This window comes from Lepidochelys kempii, chromosome 5 (assembly GCF_965140265.1).
Source record: "Lepidochelys kempii isolate rLepKem1 chromosome 5, rLepKem1.hap2, whole genome shotgun sequence".
NCBI lineage: Eukaryota > Metazoa > Chordata > Testudines > Cheloniidae > Lepidochelys > Lepidochelys kempii.
The window spans coordinates 55,882,537-55,906,475 of NC_133260.1; positions in this window are offsets into that span (position 1 = coordinate 55,882,537).

Sequence of the window (23,939 nt, forward strand, 5' to 3'; positions counted from 1 at the left end):
GTGTTTAATGATTAATTTGCCCTGAAGACTTGGGATGCATTCATGGCCAGCACAGCTACTGGAAAAGTCTGTTAACATGTCTGGGGATGGGGCGGAAATCCTCCAGGGACATCTCGATGAAGCTGTCCTGGAGGTACTCCCAAAGCCTTTGCAAAAGGTTTCTGGGGAGGGCAGCCTTATTGTGTCCTCCATGGTAGGACACTTTACCACACCAGGCCAGAAGCATGTAGTCTGGAATCATTGCATAAGAAAGAATGGCAGCATGTGGTCCCGGTGTTTGCTGGCATTCAAACAACATCCGTTCTTTATCTCTGTGTTAGCCTCAGAGAGTGATATCATTCATGGTCACCTGGTTGAAATAGGGGATTTTTATTAAGGGGACATCAGAGGTGGCCGTTTCTGCTGGGCTGTTTGCCTGGGGCTGAAAAGAATTCATCCCCGCTGTTAGCCACGCGGTGGGGTGAGAGGTGAAACCCAAAAACATCAGCCCCTCCTTTTAAATGGCCAATGTGTCTTTTTCAATTTTAATCTCCTTTTTTCCTCCCGCAGCTGCAAATGTTTCAACGCTGCCACTAGCATCTCCGACCCAGAGGCTAGCACAGATAAGAAGGCCAAAAAAAATGCACTCGCGATGAAATGTTCTCTGAGCTCATGCAGTCCACCCAAACTGAAAGAGCCAGCAGAATGCGTGGAGGTAGACAATGGCAGAGTCCAGGAAAGCACAAAATGAACGCGAGGACAGGAGGGATGCACGAGATGATAGATGGCTGGAGCAAGAGAGAGGTGGCAGTAGCTTGATGAAAGGAGGCAGCATGCAATGCTGAGGCTACTGGAGGATCAGACTGATATGTTCCGGCATATGGTTGAGGTGCAGGAAAGGCAGACCGCCACAGCAGCCCCTGTGTAACCAACCGCCCTCCTTTTCCCCATGTTCCATAGCCTCCTCACTTAGACGCCCAAGAACGTGGGTGGGGGGCCTCTGGGCACCCAACCATTCCACCCCAGGGGACTGCCCAAGCAACAGAAGGCTGGCATTCAATAATTTTTGAAGTGCAATGTGGCTGATCCTTCCCTCCTCCCCTCATCCACCACCCCACCTGGTGCTCCCTCCTCCCCATCCCTCCTGGGCTACCTTGGCAGTTATCCCCCTATTTGTGTGACAAATTAATAAAGAATGCATGAATTTGAAACAATGACTTTATTGCCTCTGCAAGTGGTGATCGAAGGGGGGAGGGGAGGGCAGCTGGCTTACAGGGAAGTAGAGTGAACCAAGGGGGCGGGTTTTCATCAAGGAGAAACAAACAGAACTGTCACACCATAGCCTGGTCAGCCATGAAACTGGTTTTCAAAGCTTCTCTGATGCTCAACGTGCCCTGCTGTGCTCTTCTAACTGCCCTGGTGTCTGGCTGCGCGTAATCAACGGCCAGGCGATTTGCCTCAACTTCCCACCCTGCCATAAACATCTCCCCTTACTCTCACAGAGATTGTGGAGCACACAGAAAGCAGTAATAACAATGTGAAGATTGGTTTTGTTGAGGTCTAACCGAGTCAGTAAACTGCGCCAGTGCGCTTTTAAACATCCAAATGCACATTCTATTACCATTCTGCACTTGCTCAGCCTGGAGTTGAACAGCTCCTGACTACTGTCTAGGCTGCCTGTGTATGGCTTCTTGAGCCATGGCATTAAGGAGTAGGCTGGGTCCCCAAGGATAACTATAGGCATTTCAACATCCCCAACGGTTATTTTCTGGTCTGGGAATAAAATCCCTTGCTGCAGCTGTTCATACAGACCAGAGTTCCTGAAGATGTGAGTTTCATGAACCTTTCCCAGCCATCCCACGTTGGTGTTGGTGAACCATCCCTTGTGATCCAACAGTGCTTGCAGCGCCATTGAAAAGTACCCCTTGCGGTTTATGTACTGGCTGCCTTGGTGGTCCGGTCCCAAGATAGGGATATGCGTTCCATCTATCCACCACAGTTAGGGAATCCCATTGCAGCGAAGCCATCCTCTATGACCTGCACATTTCCCAGAGTTGCTACCCTTGATAGAAGCAGTTCAGTGATTGCATTGGCTACTTGCATCACAGTAGCCCCCACAGTAGATTTGCCCACTTCAAATTGATTCCCAACTGACCGGTAGCTGTCTGGCATTGCAAGCTTCCAGAGGGCTATTGCCACTCGCTTGTGAACTGAGAGGGCTGCTCTCATCTTGGTATTCTTGTGCTTCAGGGCAGGGGAAAGCAAGTCAAAGTTCCATGAAAGGGCCCTTACGCATGCAAAAGTTTTGCAGCCACTGGGAATCATCCCAGACCTGCAACATTATGCAGTCCAACCAGTCTGTGCTTGTTTCCCAGGCCCAGAATCAGCGTTCTACAGCATGGGCCTACCCCATTGCCACCAGGATGACCAAATTGCAGGGGCCCATGCTTTGAGAGAAGTCTGTGTCCATGCCCTCATCACTCTCATCAGCGCGCTGCCATAGGCTTCTCGCCTGCTTTTGCAGGTTCTGGTTCTGCATATACTTCATGATAATGCGTGAGGTGTTTACAGTGCTCATAACTGCTGCGGTGATCTGAGCGGGCTCCATGCTTGCCGTGATATGGTGTTGCAGGGGAAGCAGTGGTTGGATGACCAGTTTTGCAGACCTACTGCACCGTCTGCTGCCAGGACACAACAGCTGAGTGGGCTGCACACTTACCGTGGTATGGCAAGACAAGCGCAGCCGAGCAGAGTTGCAGCGGAAACGGCGCTGAGAGACGACCAGGAGAGCAGAGGGCCAGCGGAAGCGGTGGATCATGACTGTCATATAGAGGACCTGCAAGGTGGATTCATAGCATCAGGAGAGCAAAGTGGCAGCAGAAGCAGTGGTTCAATGACAACGGTTAGCAGTCCTACTGCACCGTCTGCTGAAAGCAATATGGTGCCCACACGGAAAAAAGACACGAAACGATTGTCCGCTGTTTCTTTCATGGAGGGAGGGGCGACTGACAACATGTACCCAAAACCACCCGCGACAATGTTTTTTCCCCATCAGGCATTGGGAGCTTAACCCAGAATTCCAATGGGCGGCAGAGACTGGGAACTGAGGGATAGCTACCCACAGTGCAGCGCTCTGAAAGTCGATGCTAGCCTTGGTACTGTGGACACACTCCACGGATTTAATGAGTTTAGTGCATTAGTGTGGGGACACACACAATCGACTATATAAAATCACCTTCTAAAAAAATCAACTTCTATAAATTCAACCTAATTTCGTAGTGTAGACACACCCTTAGCGTGTGGGTAGCGTGACTGCTGAACCACAGGAATTATGAATGCACTGGCCAAACCCTTTACCAGGCACCAAAATCCATCCCTGTGATTGAAGGTGATGCTTCCACAAAACACAGCTGAACAGCACAGGGAGAGGTGCTCACCCCTATAGCTTGCCTTCCTCCCTCCATCTTTCAGGATGCCTATAGGTGGGTTTATAGAGGATTTGGACTCTTACGTGCCAGGGCATCCAGCCAGCCATGTGTTATCTCTTATATAGGTAATCCTCAAAGTATCTTTATTAATGCATTTGTATCTCTTTTATATATGCCACAGTCCTGCTTAATCTAAATTAAATGCACATATGGAAACTAATTTCAGGCATTACTGAGAAGCTTAAGATAAAGACTTTAAATTGCAAATGCACTTATTCAGTTTTGAAATATTTCTTCCTCGTCTAAAACTAAATGATTCTTTTACAGGTGCCAGTGAGCAGAAAGATAACCACTGTACCATCTGACTCCTATATTTACTGGGTGTTACTATAATCTTTTGTATGGAAAAAGCTAGCCTACTTATATCAACCAGTAAAATGCATGTTTTAAGTTACCCTGTAATCTGGGCCTGTTGGAATCTGACCTGGATGCAACAGAATGGGAAATTAGGGAGAAAATGTCAAGACAGAGATTTTATATTTTCTTAAAAATTGCTAGTGTTCATTGTGTCAGATGGATGTGCCTTAAAAGAAAAGTTCATTACAGGTAAATACATCTGAGGAGAAACAGAATTCACATATAACAATACTGACAGCTGATCATGTACAGCATTGTCAAAATAATAACAGGTGATTACAATTTGTTTTGTCATTTAAAAAGTATTAGCTAGTCAATCTCAGAGACTAGATTCATACTAAAAACTGTTTCAATTGTCAAAAAAAAAATTGGACACCTCTGAGAGCTGCATGCCTGTGTGCTGTGTATTTGACGTGGTTTAGATTATTTCACTACTCAATTGACTAGTGTGGGGGGACTGATGTGTATTTGAGATCACTTCTCAAATTATCTTGTTAAAATACTTCAAATGCTATCAGCTTATGGCCCAAAAAGTAGATTGTGAAGATCCTTCCCTTCATGATTTGATCAGTAGTGAGATAGTTAATAATTTAGACATTGAAGAGGATACCCCACTGACAGACATGGAACAGTCCATATCCCTCACAGCTATTTTAGGCTTTCAGTAATGCAAGTAGGCATTACTCCATTGTTTACACTTTTCTCAAGTTTGTAGGTTCTCTCTACAACCATATTGGCCAGATAATTACTTCTTTTTAATGAAAGCTAAGATTCTCAAGAGCAAGATGACAGCTTTAAAAAAAAGCTGGGAGAAAAAAGAGGAGTGGGTTAACTGAGCTGACATGCCACATACCCCATCAAACCCTGACTTCCCAGAATAGCTCATCAGCACTGACTGTCACTACTAGGGTAGCCAGGACTTTCTGGAACTAGAATCTTCCTCAAATGAGCAATTTGTGGAAAGATTTTACAGTGAGATTGCCATTATATCATTAGTACATTCTATAGATATTGAAGTAACGGCAACTGAAACTTTCCCTCTTTTAGATCAACAAAAATTCTGACTTGCAAAATGTCAAATCCTATGAGTCGTTCTAAGCATTTGCCACTTGCATTCCTTTCTATGGGAGTTGCAGATGCTCAGCACCTCTCAGGATTTGGCCTTATGTTATCATCAACATGAGCAGAAAGTTGATTCACTACTAAAGAACAACATCTGTATATTGCTACTGTAGTGATTGTGCAATTCAGAGGAAAGAAAATATTGTACAGAGGAAAAACTGTGCTAATATAAACCAGATCCTGATTTCCTGTAAAAGGCCATCACTTATATTAAAGGTTTATTGATTTGTAAATATCAATTAAGCACATCACTAAGTTTGACCAAAGCAATTTTGATTAATCCAGTGAGAATTAATCCAATTAGAGCTAGTCAAATAATAAAATATGTACTTGTAAATAATTTAATCTATGATTGATTGGCTGGGGTGAGGGGGAGAGAAATGGGACCAATAAGATAGTCCAAAAATACACAGGGAATTTCTCCAAAGCTCCTTCAACACTATAATTAACTAATTACTTATTTGATGAAAATGCCAAAATTTGTCAATTTGAAGTGTGTTGTAGCTGTGCTGGACCCAGAATACAAGAGAAAAAAAGTAGGTAGGGGGATATTTTATTGGATCAACTTCTGTTGGAGGAAGATGCATGTTTTCAAGCTACACAGATCAGTGGAAGTGTAGTACAGTAATCAGTAGAGTCATTTGTAGGATTCCACTGTTTAAGCGAATCAGATAGTAATCAAACCTGCAGACAAAGGGAGCACTATTGTAAGTCCTTAATCATGATGAGTAGGTCAAAGAGGCAAACAGAAAACTGTCTTATTCCACCTAAAGAAGAGCTCAGCGTAAGCAGGAAAGCTTGTCTCTCTCACCAACAGAAGTTGGTTCAATAAAAGATCTCACCTGCTGTCATAAATATAAAGGGAAGGGTAAACCCCTTTGAAATGCCTCCTGGCCAGGGGAAAGCTCCTCTCACCTGTAAAGGGTTAAGAAGCTAAAGGTAACCTTGCTGGCACCTGACCAAAATGACCAATGAGGAGACAAGATACTTTCAAAAGCTGGGAGGAGGGAGAGAAACAAAGGGTCTCTGTCTGTCTGTATGCTGGTTTTTGTCGGGGATAGACCAGGAATGGAGTCTTAGAACTTTTAATAAGTAATCTAGCTAGGTATGTATTAGATTATGATGTCTTTAAATGGCTGAGAAAAGAATTGTGCTGAATAGAATAACTATTTCTGTCTGTGTATCTTTTTTGTAACTTAAGGTTTTGCCTAGAGGGGTTCTCTATGTTTTGAATCTAATTACCCTGTAAGGTATCTACCATTCTGATTTTACAGGGGGGATTTCTTTATTTCTATTTACTTCTATTTCTATTAAAAGTCTTCTTGTAAGAAAACTGAATGCTTTTTCATTGTTCTCAGATCCAAGGGTTTGGGTCTGTGGTCACCTATGCAAATTGGTGAGGCTTTTTATCCAACATTTCCCTGGAAAGGGGGGGGGGTGCAAGTGTTGGGAAGATTGTTCATTGTTCTTAAGATCCAAGTGTTGGGAACACTGGGGCATGGCCACTAGGTAACTCGAGGGGATGGAAGACCACGAGTGTCGATGAAGCCCCCTCACACTAGGCCCCGGTGTCCTTGCCCCCCCCGCCTGGAGGCACACACAGCAGTTATGCTGAGAATCTGCAACAGTATGTTGCAGAGTCAGACTGCCTGAAACTAAGCAAGGCCAAACAGGGGAGATATGGAAGAACAATGCTGAATAAAGCAGCTTTATGTATAGTTTAACAAATGATACAGAGAATCAGGGAACTAGCTGGGAACTGGATTGGCTGGCTATATGGATACTTGTAGCAGCTTGCTATTGGATAAGTATGCTGGGAAAAAGGATGTATAAAAGCCTGTGTAACTTCCTGCTCTGTTGTACAGGATTTGAGATTCAAATCTCCCTGTACCTTTTTGAAGCTTCAAATAAACTTTTCTGCTTCTCCACCCCATTGTGATTATTGGGTGTAGCACACCGGGTAACGAACCAACTTCAGCTGTTGTTTAGCCTCTTGGCACTGGGTGCCAGCAACACAAGGGTCTGGGTCTGTGGTCACCTAGGCAAATTGGTGAGGCTTTTTACCAAACCTTGTCCAGGAAGTGGGGTGCAAGGTTTTGGGAAGTATTTTTTGGGGAAAGACGTTTCCAAACAGCTCTTCCCCAGTAACCAGTATTTGTGTGGTGGTGGTAGCGGCCAATCCAAGGACAAAGGGTACCTTTGTACCTTGGGGAAGTTTTGACCTAAGCTGGTAAAGGTAAGCTTAGGAGGTTTTTCGTGCAGGTCCCCACATCTGTACCCTAGCGTTCAGAGTGGGGAAGGAACCTTAACACCTGCATTCTCTAACCACCTACTATAAAGGCTCAAAGATGACCCTATACACACCAACAATTCACACAGGAATTTAAAGATACCATGAAATTTTTCCCCAAATAAGTCCAAGCAAAACACTCTACAATGTATTCCGCCATCAACCCACCTCAGGGGCCTTATACATGCTTCCCAAAATACACAAGCAAGGGAAGCCATCATATTTGACCAGAGCACTCTTACGGAAGGAATATCAGGACTCAAAGAAACCATTTTCAAACCACTCACCAGGCAAAGGGCCAGCTTCCTCCAAGACAGTACAGACTTCCTCCAGAAATTGCAACATTAACAACCTTCCCTAGGACACCATTCTTGACATCATGGATATCACCTACCTATACACCAACATCCCTCACACCAAGACAGCATCATTCTTGCCTAAAATACCAACCAAAAAAACATACAACACTCAGAAATCCACCCTAAATACATCCACTTCATTCTCACCTACAGCGCCTTCACATTTAACAATTCTTTGTTCAAACTACAGGAACAGCCATGGGTACTAGGATGGCTTGCCAATATGCCAATCTCTTCAGGGGCCACAAGGAAGAATTTATAGAAAAATGCACTATGAAACCCTTATTTATGATGTTTTCATCCTCTAGACAGATGACCTAAACTCCATCAGATTAATATAACAACTTCAACAACCACCCCACATCCATTAAGCCATCTCTAAGACATTCCCACACCAGTATCAACTTCCTGGACATCACAATTAGCTTAACAATAAAACCCTACAAATGGCTATATACAAGAAACCCACCAATCACTACACTTATCTTCACAGATCCAGCAGCCACTCGGATGCACCCAAAATATGTTATCTACAGGAAGGCACTCGCATCTCAGAATTTGCTTCAAATTAAAAAAAAGTCTGGGATATGCACCTAAACATGCTTGAAACTACCTTCACTCTCCACCAGAGAAATAGATCACATCATGAAAAAGACCACTCAAATAACCCAGGAGAACCTGCTTCAACACAGAAAATAACCCACTGACTGCACACTGCCAACTGTCACTTACCACTCCACACTGGAATCCACTGAAGGTATCAAACAATTACAACCCATATCTACATTAAACAAGCTCCTCACACATGAGGACGCACCAACACAGAGCAGCACCAGACTCTTCCAGAACAGATGCAAAACCTCCAGTCACAGCAATACTATTATGATCAATACCCTCCAGAATTCACCTTTCAAGATTGATGGGTTTTACGTATGCTTATCCAACATTTGGTGTACTTTATCCGGGGCATCAAATGTTCCAACAACAATTATGTGGGCGAAATCAGACAATCACTACACTCAGATGAACTCACCCAGAAAAATGATAAACAGAAACACTGTATCACCAAAGGTGAACACTTTTCATGAAGTGATCACTCCATATCGGATCCTTCAATACTTGTCCTCAAAGGAAACCTGGCACAGAAACAGGCAAGCTGGGAACTTAAATTCTTAACTCTGCTAAACACCTAAAACCCTGGCGTTAACATGGACACTGTTTTTATGGCTCATTACAATTTGTAACACACACACTGCCTGCCATCTTTAATTCCCCTGTTCAAACACTTTATACATAATAATTTAAACCCCAGTTGCCCACTTCATTTCAACTGACTGCTTTCAACATTTTATCCCATCTACTTAATGTGTCCCAACTTGTATTTAGCTCAGGCACTCTGCTTCCTTCCACATACCTGAAGACCTCTGTGTAGCTCAAAAGCTTGTACCTTCCACTTATTACATTTATGAAAGGAGCCAACTTTTGTTAGTATAGTTGAGTTTTAACTGTGTCCACTCTATATGCATTTATTAAAATGTACCAGTACGAGTCAAATGTGCTCTGCCAGCTAGCCCTCCACCTACTACATTGATTACTCTCTCACTGCTATGCTATTGTGGTCCCCTCCCAAAAGGAGGATTACTTTTATGGGCCTTCCACAGCACAAAAAATAGGCACAGATTTGGATTTTGTTTTGTCCAGGGGGAAGTGAGCAAAACAACTTCCTTCTGGGTTCCCTGTTCCTGCTTGTAAATTCCATCTCAAGTATGCTACAATGCTGTTATAAAATGGATCAACATCAGACAGCAGAAACTAAAAAGAAAAAAAAACACCCCACAGTGGGCTAGATCTTCAGCTGGGGTAAGTCGGCATAGCTGCATGCAAGTCAATGGACCCATGCCAATTTATATCAGCGGAGGGCATCATTTTTTCTATTTAAAGAGAACTTGCGTTTAACTTTCCTTGGCTATAGGATTTTATTCCCTTTCTCTCTCATTTGACGTGTTTGAAGTCTTCTCAATTACACCAAGATTAATAGGTTTTATTTCCTTGGTTGTGTCTTATTTCTTTCTCCTGCTTCACCCCCCCGCCCTGCCCAACACCCAAATTTTAAATGTTCTACTACCATCCAGGAAAAGTAACCAGATCTAACTGAGCGTTTTCATCTTTATGTATCCATTTCCTCCTTCCAACTCCAATTTACATTTACATTGGTGGTTGGTGTGGGTTTAAGTCCTTTTTAATTTAAATTGTGTATTCTGTTCCAACCACTACTATTTCTAGGCAGATTCATGCATCAAATATCTACAAAGACAGGAATATAAATTTGCCTTGGTATGACTATTTCTAGGGCACATTCATGCATTAAATTTCTTCATTACAATAATATAAAATTGCCATGGAACTAGCCACTTGGCTATTTTTAAAGCCATCCTGTTGAAGTGATATGCATTAATCCCCTTTTCTCTATCAAAGTGAACTCTGTTAATTAAGTGCCTTCCAATTCTCTGTTTGGGTATATTTCAGACTTATGGCAACAAAGCTGATGTACGTTCATGGTTTTCTCGGCTACTATAAACTGCTGTATGCCTGCTGTACAAACGTGCTCTGATCCAAAGCCCATAAAAGACAATGGGAGTCTGCATCGATTTCACTAGGCTTTGGGTCAGACTCTCACTTCATGGAGTGAAGATTCCCCAGATTTCCAGGAAAAAAACAGAAAACCCTGAGGAATGACTAGAATGCTCATTGACTAAAGTGATTTGAGATTTTTACCTGTTAGTAAAAACTAGCATAGTATGTATTTGTGTATGCATTGCTGTATTCACAAAGCAATTTCATTGCAGATTAATTTGAGAACCACAGAGAAAGTAGGAATAGTCATGAAAAAATATGCTGTAATGCAACATCAAAAGGGCTAGAAAAATAAAAGCTACATTGACAAATGGACACATAGAGTGCCTGTTACAGATTAAAGGTTTATGTGAAGTTACATGAAGCTGGAGTCTGAAGGAGGGAAAAGTGAATGCAATATTATAAGGTTTCACGGCTTTTAAAAAGTTAGAGAAAATGCTGCTCAGTAGAAGGTCAAATACTGAAACTGTCAAAACTACTTTGTTCATTTTATACTTTATTAAATCCCAGTATACGAAAAACAAGAAGATCAAATTAGAACTATTTTTTTTTAAAAAAAAGGACTGGACCTGAATTAATGGACTTGACCACTGTAGCTATAGAAATGAAACAAAAATACTCAATTGTTATAATTGCTCTTAAGTGTGATCAAGTAATTCACTACCAAAACCAAAAATGCTGGAATAAGACTTCTAATCTTCCTCTGTCTTCTGAGATATTTGCCTCTGGCTGATTCTATTCACATTTTATTATGCCAAATGATCTCAAGTTGTAAAGTAGAGATTTAAACTTACTGTATTTCTTAGTTTCAGAGTAGCAGCCGGGTTAGTCTGTATCCGCAAAAAAAAAAAAAGGAGGACTTGTGGCACCTTAGAGACTAACAAATTTATTTGAGCGTAAGCTTTCGTGAGCTACAGCTCACTTCATCGAATGCATGCAGTGGAAAATACAGTGGGGAGATTTATATACACAGAGAACATGAAACAACGGGTGTTACCATCACTCTTATGACAATGTGTATGGTAACACCCGTTGTTTCATATTCTCTGTGTATATAAATCTCCCCACTGTATTTTCCACTGCATGCATTCGATGAAGTGAGCTGTAGCTCACGAAAGCTTACGCTCAAATAAATTTGTTAGTCTCTAAGGTGCCACAAGTACTCCTTTTTTGTATTGCTTAGGGTGCAATCAAACTTCAATGGGTACACGGAGCTGAGGGTTCACAAGGAACCGTACTTCCTTTTTGCTTCCATTGTGCAGGGATCCATCAGAATAGCACCCTATAGAACAGATTTCCTTCTGAAACCAGCACAGTGTTGCTCCTAGTGGTGATATGCTGCATGGGCAGGACAGCTAAGTTGAAGAAGGAGAGACACCTCTGGGCTGAAACTTTCTGTGTTGCAGATCCTCAGGATCCAAGTGGTTTAGACACAACACAACACCATCTTCTCTATGAATCCTATATATCACTCACCCTGAGGCAAACATTCTAACAATAGAAACAGAGTTTTATTCCCTGCTCTGCTAGCAGCCTGCCATTTGACCTTGGGTAAGTGAACTTCGGTCTCTGTGCCTCTGTTTCTACTCCTAGCCTCTGTTTTGTCTACTTAGAGATAGTAAGCTTTTGGGGGAGGGACTGTCTCTCACTATACGTTGGTATAGGGCCTAACACAAAAGGCCCCTAATTTCAGTGAGTCTAAGTGCTACTGTAATACAAGTAAATAATAAATTACGGCCTTGAAAGATCTATTTTTTAAACGTTGCAAGTGATTAATGGGTCAATTATTTCAAAAGTTAATTTAAACAAATAAAGATGGACAAACCATTGTGGATAAGAACTAACCTGGAATGTCATCCACATATAAGTGTACAATAAAGGTTCCTTTCAGGCTTAAAAGTCTGGTTGACTTGTTATTTTGTTTTTATTTGGGCAGAGCACTCCTCTTCCTGGTTTTGGCTAGTACCAGAAATATAAGTATTTGGAAACCAGAAAGAAGGCTATTCTCATGGTACTTCCCACCCTGGAGAAATTAGAAATTTCAGGAAATTTTACAACCGTTCACAGAAGATTCAGTCTGATTTCCATGGCAAAAAAGGTCTCGATAAAAAAAACAAACAAAAAAACCCTTTGATGCTTCTCTGAAGCTACAGTCCTTTCCTAACTGCAGATCATACACCACCATAAGACGTATTAGTGAGAAAAATCTTTACAAATTGTGTAGTAAGGAGCTCTTATAAAGAAATTAGTACAAATAGGTATTGTTAAAACAAAGCATTCAATTTATGACTGGCTAAATGCTGACAGTATTGTTCATTGATGCACGTGGACACCGAACGAGCCATGTTACCAGGCACAAGGAGCTTACAGCCTTAGACCAAGATTCTGCAAAGGACCCTTATGGAGTTCCACTGTAGTCATTGGAATTCCACTTGGACACAATGATCCACAAAATCAGACTGCTTTGCAGGGCTCAGGCCTAATTAACAAGCGACACAAGACATGAAAGGAATTGCTATTGAAATACTAAGAAAGGTCATTAGAATGCCTTTAATAATAAATAAATAATAATAATGGGTGGGTAACAGTATTTTTAGGGAGATGCCAAACATTTATCGGTTTTAAATATAGGAATTTTAAATTCATTTACAAACTATGTTAAAGTGCCACGGAGTTTAATACAAAACAAAGAGCATTTGTAAATGGAAATAGGCTAAAACCTCAGTGACAATTCAATATAAATCAACACACAAATGTTACAGAAAAGCACAGATTTCTTCTTTTATTGTGACTGTACCTGAAATTTTAGAATTCTCACAGGAAAAAGTCAGACACTTTAGGTGTTTTGTGTATTTAGTACTGTAAGCACTAAAAAGCTCTTCTTTAGAAGCTTTAAATTTCAAAATATCAAGCTCTGTCACCCACAGTTTGTCCAAATGAATGGCCCATTTCAAACAGCCAGAAAAGCATCAGATCTGATCTTTTAAAAACGAGGATTCAATTAGTGCTGCATTTGGTGTGGGGGGAGGGATACAGTTCTTAAATATCTTTATTAGACCTATAAATGAGCAAATCCCATGTATCAGCCTCCCCATCACCATTCCTGTGCATATGTTTTACAGCTCCTCATGCTGAGATTGACAAGGCTATTTCAGATCAAATCTAACTTACTCCAGAATTTATGCTCACATAAAGGGGCCTTAAACTCAGAACATCCAGCCAGTGGAGGATCCTCCTTAAGGGAATGTTCTCACGCATCTTGGCTAGGCCTGGGTTAAAGAATTTTGGGTCCCTGTGCACTATGGAACCCCCCTCCTTCACTCAAATTTAGCCCAGCTGCTCCCCTGCCTCCAATCATGATAGAGGGGCAGCCTGGCCAAACCTGAGCAGTGCTGCAATCCTGCACGACAGGACACAACACCACTTACTCAAATTTGGCCTGGTCATCCCTGCATCATGATAGAGGAGTGACCAGGCCAAAACTGAGTAGAGTTGTGATCCCATGTACCAGGTCGCAATGGCTCCAGTGGTTGGAGGCCCCCAGAGCTGAGGGCCCCGTGCAAGTGCACTGAGCATATCTTGGTTAATATGGGCCTGTTTTTAGCCAGCGTAATAGGTCCTACACCACTCCCCTTCCTTGATCCAATGCAGTGGGTTACAGGCAGAGGAAGAGAGGTATGGCCAGGGTATTCCTGCATGGTGGCAATCTTCAGCTACTGGAATGACCGTTGAGCCTTGGTAGCCAGTGCAAAAATAGGATAACTCTGACACTGCTGTAATTTACACCTTGGACTGAGGACTGACTCAAGTGGCTGGCTGGGCCCAGGATCAGGGAGAATGTAAAACAAAGTCCCTTAAAGTCACCTTTATCCCTAAACCCACAAACTGTGCCCCTAAACCGATAAGCTGTGCCAAACACAAGTCAGACACAGCCCTAGACGTTGCCTAACTGCCTCCATCAAAAGAATTATCTATCTTCACTAAATCTAAATCATTGCATGTAACAGTATGAAGCAAAAAAGTCAACTTAGGGTAGCCAGCAAGGGGCGTCTGGTCTGGATGGGACTCTAATCTCTGCATGGGACCCAGAGCTCTGCACAGATACATCCCTTAATAGCCAGCAAGCTCTCTTTTTGCCTATCATAGCAGCTCTTAATGATTCCCCAAATGCTAAATAGAATTGTTGTTATTTCAAAAATAGGTATATTATAAAAACAGAATACTTGGCTAGTATATTGTGTTTTCTTCTGAGATTATCAATGCATTTTATAAAAAAATAAATTTAGTTAGTATAGCTATTTCTAAAGTGCTTACTCCTGAGCTAAGGGTCATGATATCTCCTTTTTACAAAGGGGGAAGCTAAGTTAGAGGGAGGTTAAGGGTCTTGTCCAACATCGCTCATCAAGTCAGTACCATTCTCACAAATATAACCCGTCTCTCAGCATAAAGCATTATTTCTAGAGATATGTTTGTATATTTGCTTCAATACATGGGCAAAGGGAACCATTTTGGTGTTTGTCAGACCCTCAGTTGCATTAGCAGACACACTACCATACAATAAAGATGAGCCCTGGAATCAGACCAGTAACATATGTATTGTGAAGGGATACCTAAAGTTAAGTTGAAGAATCAGACTCTGACCTATTGCGTGTTCTCTGAAGGATGAAATGTATTTTTTGGCAGGGTAAAGAAGCAATAATTATTTGCTTTCTACCAACAGGTCCCTCTTCTTTGCTGCCAAGAGTACCACTGAGAAGGTGAGCAAGGTATTATCTTTTATTGGACCAGCTTCTGTTGGCGAGAGAGACAAGCTTTCAAGCTTACACGGATCTCTAAAAGAAGCTTTTTAGAGCTCTGTGTAAGCTCCAAAGCTTGTCTCTCTAACCAGCAGAAGCTGGTCCAATAAAAAATAACACCTTACCCATCTTGTCCCTCTAATATCCTGGGACCAACATGGCTACAACAATACTACATACAAGAATATCACTAATTTATTACAATGTAAACACAAACCTTATATGAATTTAAATGAAATCTGAATAATTTCTGGCTCCCTCCTCAATATGAACTGTTTGCAAAGGAAGAGTTAGAAATGGGGAGTTGTCAGGGCATGCAGGTGATTGGAAGCCCCAAGGAGAGATCCTGAAGCCATATTTCCCCCTGTGCATTGGCATCCTTTTAGAAGGAGACTTCACTGACCAGACAATGGCATGGGGGGTTCTAGGTTAACTCCCAGGAAGGTTTTCAAAATTCTAGTTGAGAGTGCTTTTCTGCTCTGTAGTCTAATAGGACTCCCAGATGCTAGTGGCTAGAGTGACAGTCAAAAAAATTATTGTTATGAATAATAAACATGTATATCAATGGTGATTATAGGCCTGGAGAACTGATATAGCACACAGAAGCTGCTTCTATGCTTATGGAATAACCTGACCCTAAGGAAGATATCTTCCAAGCCCCCATCAGTATGGCTGGTTTATTTCCAGAAGCATAAAGGTTTACATCCCCTCTTAAAAAAATGCATCCTTTCTAACATAGCTTCCGAAGTTCCCCTTATCCATATAAATGCCTAGTCCTTTTAGGAATGCTCCTAAGCTGCCATTCTCAAAGTGTATAATACACTGCAATAGGACACTTGGCACAGTCATGGCTGAACCTCCCCCTCAGGTCTCAGAGCCCAAACATTCACACTGCAATTTTATAGGCCCACAGCCTGAGCTCTGCAATTCCAATTCAGCTGATGCAGATTCTGAGACTCAGTGCTGTGGGTTGTTAGGTTGTTTTTTTTTTTGTTAATAATCTCAGTGACATGCTCAAAGACATTCATGATAAAAAGTCAGTTAATAACTGATACTTAAATACCAGATACACTGACATACCACGTATTTACAAAATTTCACATCTGTAACTGAAGTAAAATGAAAGATATATTATAGATTGTATAGTTTATCACATTTTTGTGTTAAGAAATTAAATTTTGTATGCACAAAATCAGAAATTGAACACCTAAATCTAGGAACAAGATACCTCAGAGTATCAAGTTAAATTAACTTTTAGAAAAGCAATAAGATTGATGTAATTTGGTATTTTTCATGTTAATGACGATTGTCAGCAATGCAAGAACTAGCATGGATTTTCTGTTCTACACCTTTTTTAAAAGGCAATTGATACTAATTTGATGAAAGCAGACATATTGACTAAAGCTTTCAGAGAGATGATCATGTCTGAAAACAGAAACCTTTCAATGGAAGCATTGGTTTATAATGTATTTTTTCTTTTATTTCCCCATAACTTTAAAACGATTAACATAAAAGGTTAGTAATCTAGAATCTGGAAAGTTAGACGTATTGCATTGCCATGTGAATTTAGTTATTTCAGGCATATGGCATCTGTATTTCAAGAGTAACAAAAATTCAACCTTAAATATTGTGAACATCAGGGATCAAGTTTTAAAATGCAGATACCCAAGTTGTTTTTGCAAAAAACAAAACAACATATGCCCAACTGTTGTACCCCTAATACTAATGGGCTGGATTGCCCCTTCCTATATTCAATTGTGTGAAAAGAGGCCTCAAAAGGGAGGTTATTTCAGTGAAAATTCCCAGACCATCCAACCAAGGGCAGCATAGGGATTGCCCTTCAAAAGGCAAGCTTTGGGAAGTGCTCACAAACCACACAGATTTCCCACAAGCAGCATGGTCCCAGAAACTCTCTACACAGCACACTAAGCCCAGGCTCTGATTCAGGTTTAAGGCCAAGCCACCCTTCTGCCCATACACAAAGCAGTCTGACTCAGGTCAGCAAACATACTGGACTTGCTTAGGGGATGGATCAGAGCCCAAATCCCATTGTGACTCAGGTCTAAGCCTTGTCATTTTATAGTGTGGATGCAGCTCAAGCCACAGACCTGAGTCAGAAGGTCTGTGTAGGGTTGCCAACTTTCTAAGCCCACAAAACCAAACACCTAGCCCTGACCCTTCCCTGAGGCCCTGACCCCACCCCCCCACACACACACTACATTACCGTCCCTCGATGGCTCGCTCTCCCCCACCCTCACTCACTTTCACTGGGCTGCAGCAGAGGTGTGGGATGGGGTGAGGGCTCTATCTGGGGGGTGGGTGGGCTCTGGGGGGAGGCAGAAATTAGGGATTCATGGTGCGGAATGGAGCTGTGGGTTGAGCAGGGAGTTGGGGTGCAGGGGGATGAGGGCTCCATCTGGGGGGTGCACACTCTGGGATGGGGCCAGAGATGAGTGGTTTGGGGTGTAGGAGGGGGCTCTAGGTTGGGGGTGGGGCAGAAGGATTCAGGGTGTGGGAGGCTCTGGGCTGAGATGCAGGGATGGGGTGAGGGCTCCATCTGGGGATGCAGGCCCTGGGGTGGGGCCAGGGATGAGGGTTTGGGGGGTGCTCAGGGCTGGGGCAGGGGGTTGGGGCATGGGCTTACCTCATAGAATCATAGAATATCAGGGTTGGAAGGGACCTCAGGAGGTCATCTAGTCCAACCCCCTGCTCAAAGCAGGACCAATCCCCAATTAAATCATCCCAGCCAGGGCTTTGTCAAGCCTGACCTTAAAAATATCTAAGGAAGGAGATTCTACCACCTCCCTAGGTAACACATTCCAGTGTTTCATCACCCTCCTAGTGAAAAAGTTTTTCCTAATATCCAACCTAAACCTCCCCCACTGCAACTTGAGACCATTACTCCTTGTCCTGTCATCAGCTACTACTGAGAATAGTCTAGAACCATCCTCTCTGGAACCACCTCTCAGGTAGTTGAAAGCAGCTATCAATCCCCCCTCATTCTTCTCTTCTGCAGACTAAACAATCCCAGTTCCCTCAGCCTCTCCTCATAAGTCATGTGTTCCAGACCCCTAATCATTTTTTTGTTGCCCTTCGCTGGACTCTCTCCAATTTATCCACATCCTTCTTGTAGTGTGGGGCCCAAAACTGGACACAGTACTCCAGATGAGGCCTCACCAATGTCGAATAGAGGGGGATGATCACGTCCCTCGTTCTGCTCGCTATGCCCCTACTTATACATCCCAAAATGCCATTGGCCTTCTTGGCAACAAGGGCACACTGCTGACTCATATCCAGCTTCTCGTCCACTGTCACCCCTAGGTCCTTTTCCGCAGAACTGCTGCCTAGCCATTTGGTCCCTAGTCTGTAGCTGTGCATTGGGTTCTTCCGTCCTAAGTGCAGGACCCTGCACTTATCCTTATTGAACCTCATCAGATTTCTTTTGGCCCAATCCTCCAATTTGTCTAGGTCCCTCTGTAGCCTATCCCTGCACTCCAGCGTATCTACCACTCCTCCCAGTTTAGTATCATCCGCAAATTTGCGGAGAGTGCAATCCACACCATCCTCCAGATCATTTATGAAGATATTGAACAGGTGGCTCCCAGTCAGCAATGGGGCTAAGACAGGATTCCTGCCTGTCCTGGCACTGCAGACCATGCTGCGCCCCGGAAGCAGCCATCAGGTACGACTCCTAGGCGGGGGGCCCACAAGGCTCCATGCGCTGCTCTCACCCACAGGCACCGCCCTTGTAGCCCACGGCAGCCCCTGTGCAGAGCCGTGATCAGGGCAGGGGCAGTGTAAAATGGGGATAGTAGTACTGCCCTACCTCACCGGGAAGTTGAGGATAAATTGAACGTTTGGGTTGTGCTCAGGTACTATGTATTGTCAATACACAGTACACTCAGGTCATATTTTTAGGTTTTACTTTGTAATTATGAGTACTATAAGCTATTTCCCTACAAAATGAAAGCTGAGGTTCTTGCATTCCCACTTGCCACATAAGACTCATGAATAACCTTTGTGACTTGGCAACACTCTGCACTGGGTCTGATCCCCTCAAAGAGGTGAGCATGCCAGCGTGGCTAAGTTGTTCCTAAAATGTCTGTGGCTCCTGGCCTTTTTCTGAAAGATACCAACATTAAAAAGGAGGACTGTGTACAGCCCAAGTTCATGAGGCGATTGTAGTCTTGTCCAATTTCAAAGTCTTGCCATATAGTTATTTTGGAGATATCTAAGAATTCAGGTACACTCTCCGGAGTTTAATTAAAACACCTGGGGTAATTCAGTGGTTAACCACCACAAGTGAGCAAAAAAACTCATTTATTTGACGTACTATTAAAGTGACTGGGATTCCTCACAAGAGAAATGTGGTTCTTTTCAGCACTGGTTTTGGCTTTCCTTGATTTGTTGCAGATAAGTAGAAAAACTTGATAAGCATATTCCAGTTCACATTTCCAATGACTTCACAGCAGCCCAACTACGGGTAAAACTTGGCAGAGAATTTGGAAGAAGAAAGTGTGAGTTTCTTTCTCAAGTTCATTTGCCAGCAGTCTGAAGGCACAATACTATAAGGAACAGAATGCCCTAAATTGCTGCTGACTTCCATGGAAGTTGAGGAAGCTCATCAGCGGGAGGTGCTTGGCCCTTTGCTTAATTCTCAGTGAAATTACAAACTGATTATTTTCATCCACAGGTAGAGAACTATGAATATTTTATCTACAGAGGGACATGAGTAATACCTACAAATACACATATATTTGCAGCATTTGACTTAAATGTTCATGTGTAACAAATCGTGGCTGCTTAGACACACAGAAGACAATCATTCATCAGGCTCAAACCCAGAAACTTCAGCATTAAAATCACAAGCCTCTACCACTTGAGCTAGAGGATAAATCTTTTAGCTAGAAGAGTTAGGCTGCACAGTTGTGAGGAACAGACACTACAGGTGCCAGGTGGGATAACATTTTTTGGTATGAACATGTCATACAAGAATTAGACTCAAAACCATAAAACTGATTTCACACAGGCTTCAGCACCTTTTGATCACTTATAAGTTAAACCAGATTTAAAGTGGTATGCAAGACTTCAGACAGACACTTAGCCTATTAATAAAACTCAGATCTACAGACCCACTATTTATTTCAGAAGAATTCAAAGCTAAACAATATGTACTACTAGCAACTAGCTCATAAGCTAGAAAAAAGCAGAACATTTACTATTTGTGATAATGACTTAGTTGGGTTTCTTAAGCAGCTGCAGATGTACAACCATTAAATTAGAGAGCGATTCTTTCCAATTAAAAGTTGTAAATATATATTTTGCTGTCTTTGTTTCCTCTTTACTCACTTTTTCATGAGCACTGTTATGCCTAATCACACAAACGCAAGTACTGGGCCCATAAAAATTCTAATTAAAATTTATTTTATTTGCACAGCTAAGTGCAAACATAATTACTGGCCAGAGAGATGTGAGTGAAAGAATTGGGTAGGCAATTCTATTAATAGCTTTGAAAAATAGATGTGATTTTTCAAAAGCACCTAAGTGACTTAGGACCATAAATCCCACTGCAAGCGAATAGAATTTGTCCTTTGAAGCCACAGTAGCACTTTGGAATATCTCACTTGTGATCTATATTCTAGCTTTACCACCCGAAGCGAGTGACATTGGCATGGGTTGAGGGACAAAAATGTTACATGAGCCAATGGCTGGAAGCTGAAGCTAGACAAATTCACGCTGGAAATAGGGCATAATTTTTTTAACAGGGAGAGTAGCTAACCATTGGAACAACTTAAAGGTCATGGTAGATTCTCCATTAGTGGCAATTTTTAAATCAAGATGGGATTTCATTTTTAAAGATATGCTCTAGTTCTAAAGAAATTATTTTGGTGAAGTTCTATGGCTGGTGCAATACAGGAGATATACAGACTAAATATGATTGCAGTGGTCCTTCTAGCCTTGGAATCTGTGAATACGACAGGTTGTATTAACCAACAAGCCCTTGAGAGCTAGGTCTACAACTAAGAAGTTCTGAGTTAGGCAACCAATAGGGTGACCAGGTGTCCGGTTTTTGACTGGAACACCCAGTTGAAAAGGGATACTGGCAGCTCTGGTCAGCACCATTGACTGGACCGTTGATTGTCCGGTTGGCGTTGCCATGCAGCAGGGCTGGCAGGCTCCTTTCTAGCCTCCGTGCCGCACAGCTCTCGGGAAGCAGCTAGCATGTCTCCCCTCCAGCTCCTACATGTAGGGGCAGCCAGCGGACTCCGCACACAGCCCCAAGCACTGCCTCCACTGGCCGAGAACCACAGCCAATGGGAACTGTGGGGGTGGCACTTGCAGACAGGGCAGAGACGCCTGCCTGTGCCTCCACGTAGGAGGCAGAGAGGGGGACATGCCACTGCTTCCGGGAGCTGCTTGAGGTAAACGCCGCCTGGAGCCTGCAACCCTGCTCCCCCTCCCCCCTCCCCCCTGCACCCTAACCCCCTTCCCCAATCCTCCTCCTGCCCTCCGAACCCCTCGGTCCCAGCCTGGAGCAGCCTCCTGCACCCCAAATCCCTCATCCCTTGGCCCCACATCAGAGCCTGCACCCCCAGTCAGAGCCCTCACTGCCCCTGCACCCTAGCCCCCCTACCCCAGCCCAGAGCCCCCTTCTGCCCCCTGAACCCCTCATTTCTGGACCCACCCTGGAGCCTGCACCCCCAGCTGGAGCCCTCGCCCCCTCCTGCATCCCAGCCCCAAGCCAGCCTGGTAAAAATGAGCAAGTGAGTGAGGGTGGGGCCTCTGAGAAGGAGTGGGGCATGCGTGTTCAGCTTTGTGCACGTAGAAAGTTTGCAACCCCAGCAGCCAGCCAGGTTTGTGGGTGTTTACTATGTGCATCTGTGCTGTCTCGCCTAAGGCACAAGCTAGAGCTAGGTGTCATTGGTACTCAGTGTAGAAGCAGCATGCCAGCCGGTGGGCTAGGAGGGGATGATGTTGGGACTGTGAGGAAGGTCTACAGAAGCAGCAGGGGAGTACAGCTCTGCAAACTGAAGTGTGTTCTGACCTTTTGATCTCTTAGCTATTTCCAGTATTAAAACTGGATTAAAGGTTTAAGGGCCTGCTGCCATTGAAGTCAGTGGCAAATTGCATTTACTTATTAGTGTAAAATTCACCCTTAGGAATATATTGTTTTTTGCCCAAAACTCTAGCACCAGTAAATATGTATTGGCTTGATCCAAAAAATACAATATATGAAGTTATTGAAACGTTCACTATCTATACTAGATTAAGTGAGATACGACAGCTTTGAAAGGGGTTCACTAATAGCATGGTGCAGGAAATTGTTCTCCCATCCAGTGAAAATGTGACACTTAACATTTAATTTGTAAAAAGATCAAAATCAAAAATTGACCAGAGCTTTTTATTTGTTCTTCACTTTGTGAACACTTTTCAGATTTTTGACTTTGTCCCAATTCAGGATGGGGATTTTTTTAAGTCATTTTCAAGTGGAAAAATCAGAATTTTCCACTTTGAAAGTGTCAAAATGGAACATTTCTATTATTCTGAAACTTTCCTCAGATTTTTTAGGTTGAGAAATTTGTCAAAACCAACCCTGTCCTACAAAGCATTTCAGTTTCAATGAATTGACATATATCAGCAAAAAAAAAGTCAAAAAAATTTCCCAAACAGCTCTATTCACCAGATTCAATTCCTTTACAAATCCTTTACATATTTGAAACAAACATCGCTTCCCCTTTGCTTATACTCCATTATCTCTAACAAAACTATGCTAGACCCCCCAATTCCATGTGCTCAAACATATTCTCAGAAAACTAAGCCACACTTCACTTACTACACCTACTGAGGCCAGCTGTCCTGTATTTTGTAAACTATGAAGTTTATTTGTATTTTCATGGGGGAGATCTTGTAGATGGGGGAGGTTTCATGGGGGAGATTCATGCTGTATGAAGATTCTGTATAAAACTATTGTGCAAACACTGATTAGAAAAGAAATATTGGATTAGCTGATTGCATAGAATCTGAAAACTTTAAACATCAACGGGGGATGGGATGCTGCTATAATAACATAGTGAAATATAGTGCTTACAAATAAATCAGATCACAAAGCAGCTTGACATATCTGCTCCGCTTCATTTGTTTCTCTTTGTCCCTCTTGGCCCATTGTCTTTATCTGTGATGTACAAAATAAAATATATGTCTGGGTTGGGCATAAAGCCTGTGGGTCACAACTAAAAAGTGCTGTCAGTTTGTCCATAACTAAACTATAAACTTTCCAATTCCCTCTTCTCCTCTCACCCTGCTATCAAAAGGGTTTTTGTTCTCCATGTTTCTGTTCAACGCTGAGTTGCTTTTCATATTTGAAACAAACATCTGTGCAAATGTGGAACAAATACCCCAGTAGTTTATGAACAAAATATTTGACAAACTGCCTGATCGAGTTTCAAAAAAAAAAAAGCAGAAGAGCAAAAATACTGTGGCTGTGACTTGAGCCTCCAGACACTATGCCTAGACTTTTACAGACTAGGATTCTGCTTAAAACATAACTCCTTCATTCACTTATTATGACTGATGCAACTCAACATGCATAATTTCAATGTACAGGGTAAGGTGTATATTGGCCTGTCTGAATTGCAAAGTAGCTTCTTTTAATTCCTTCCAGAATGGTACCACCTTGATTAACATGCAAGCAACTTGCAATTGAGGTTTAGCAAATTTAAATTCATCTGTCTTATTATCAATATGAAATCTATGGACAGTTCCAGCCATCTCCTTTGCTTCTTTGGTTAGGCTGACAGTGCATAGAACGGATATATGTTTATCATTCTTTCAGGAAAGTAAAAAGTTAGTAACTAATTGAACAAAATAATGTTATTTGGACAACATATACCACGTGGCTAGCTGTGATGCTTCC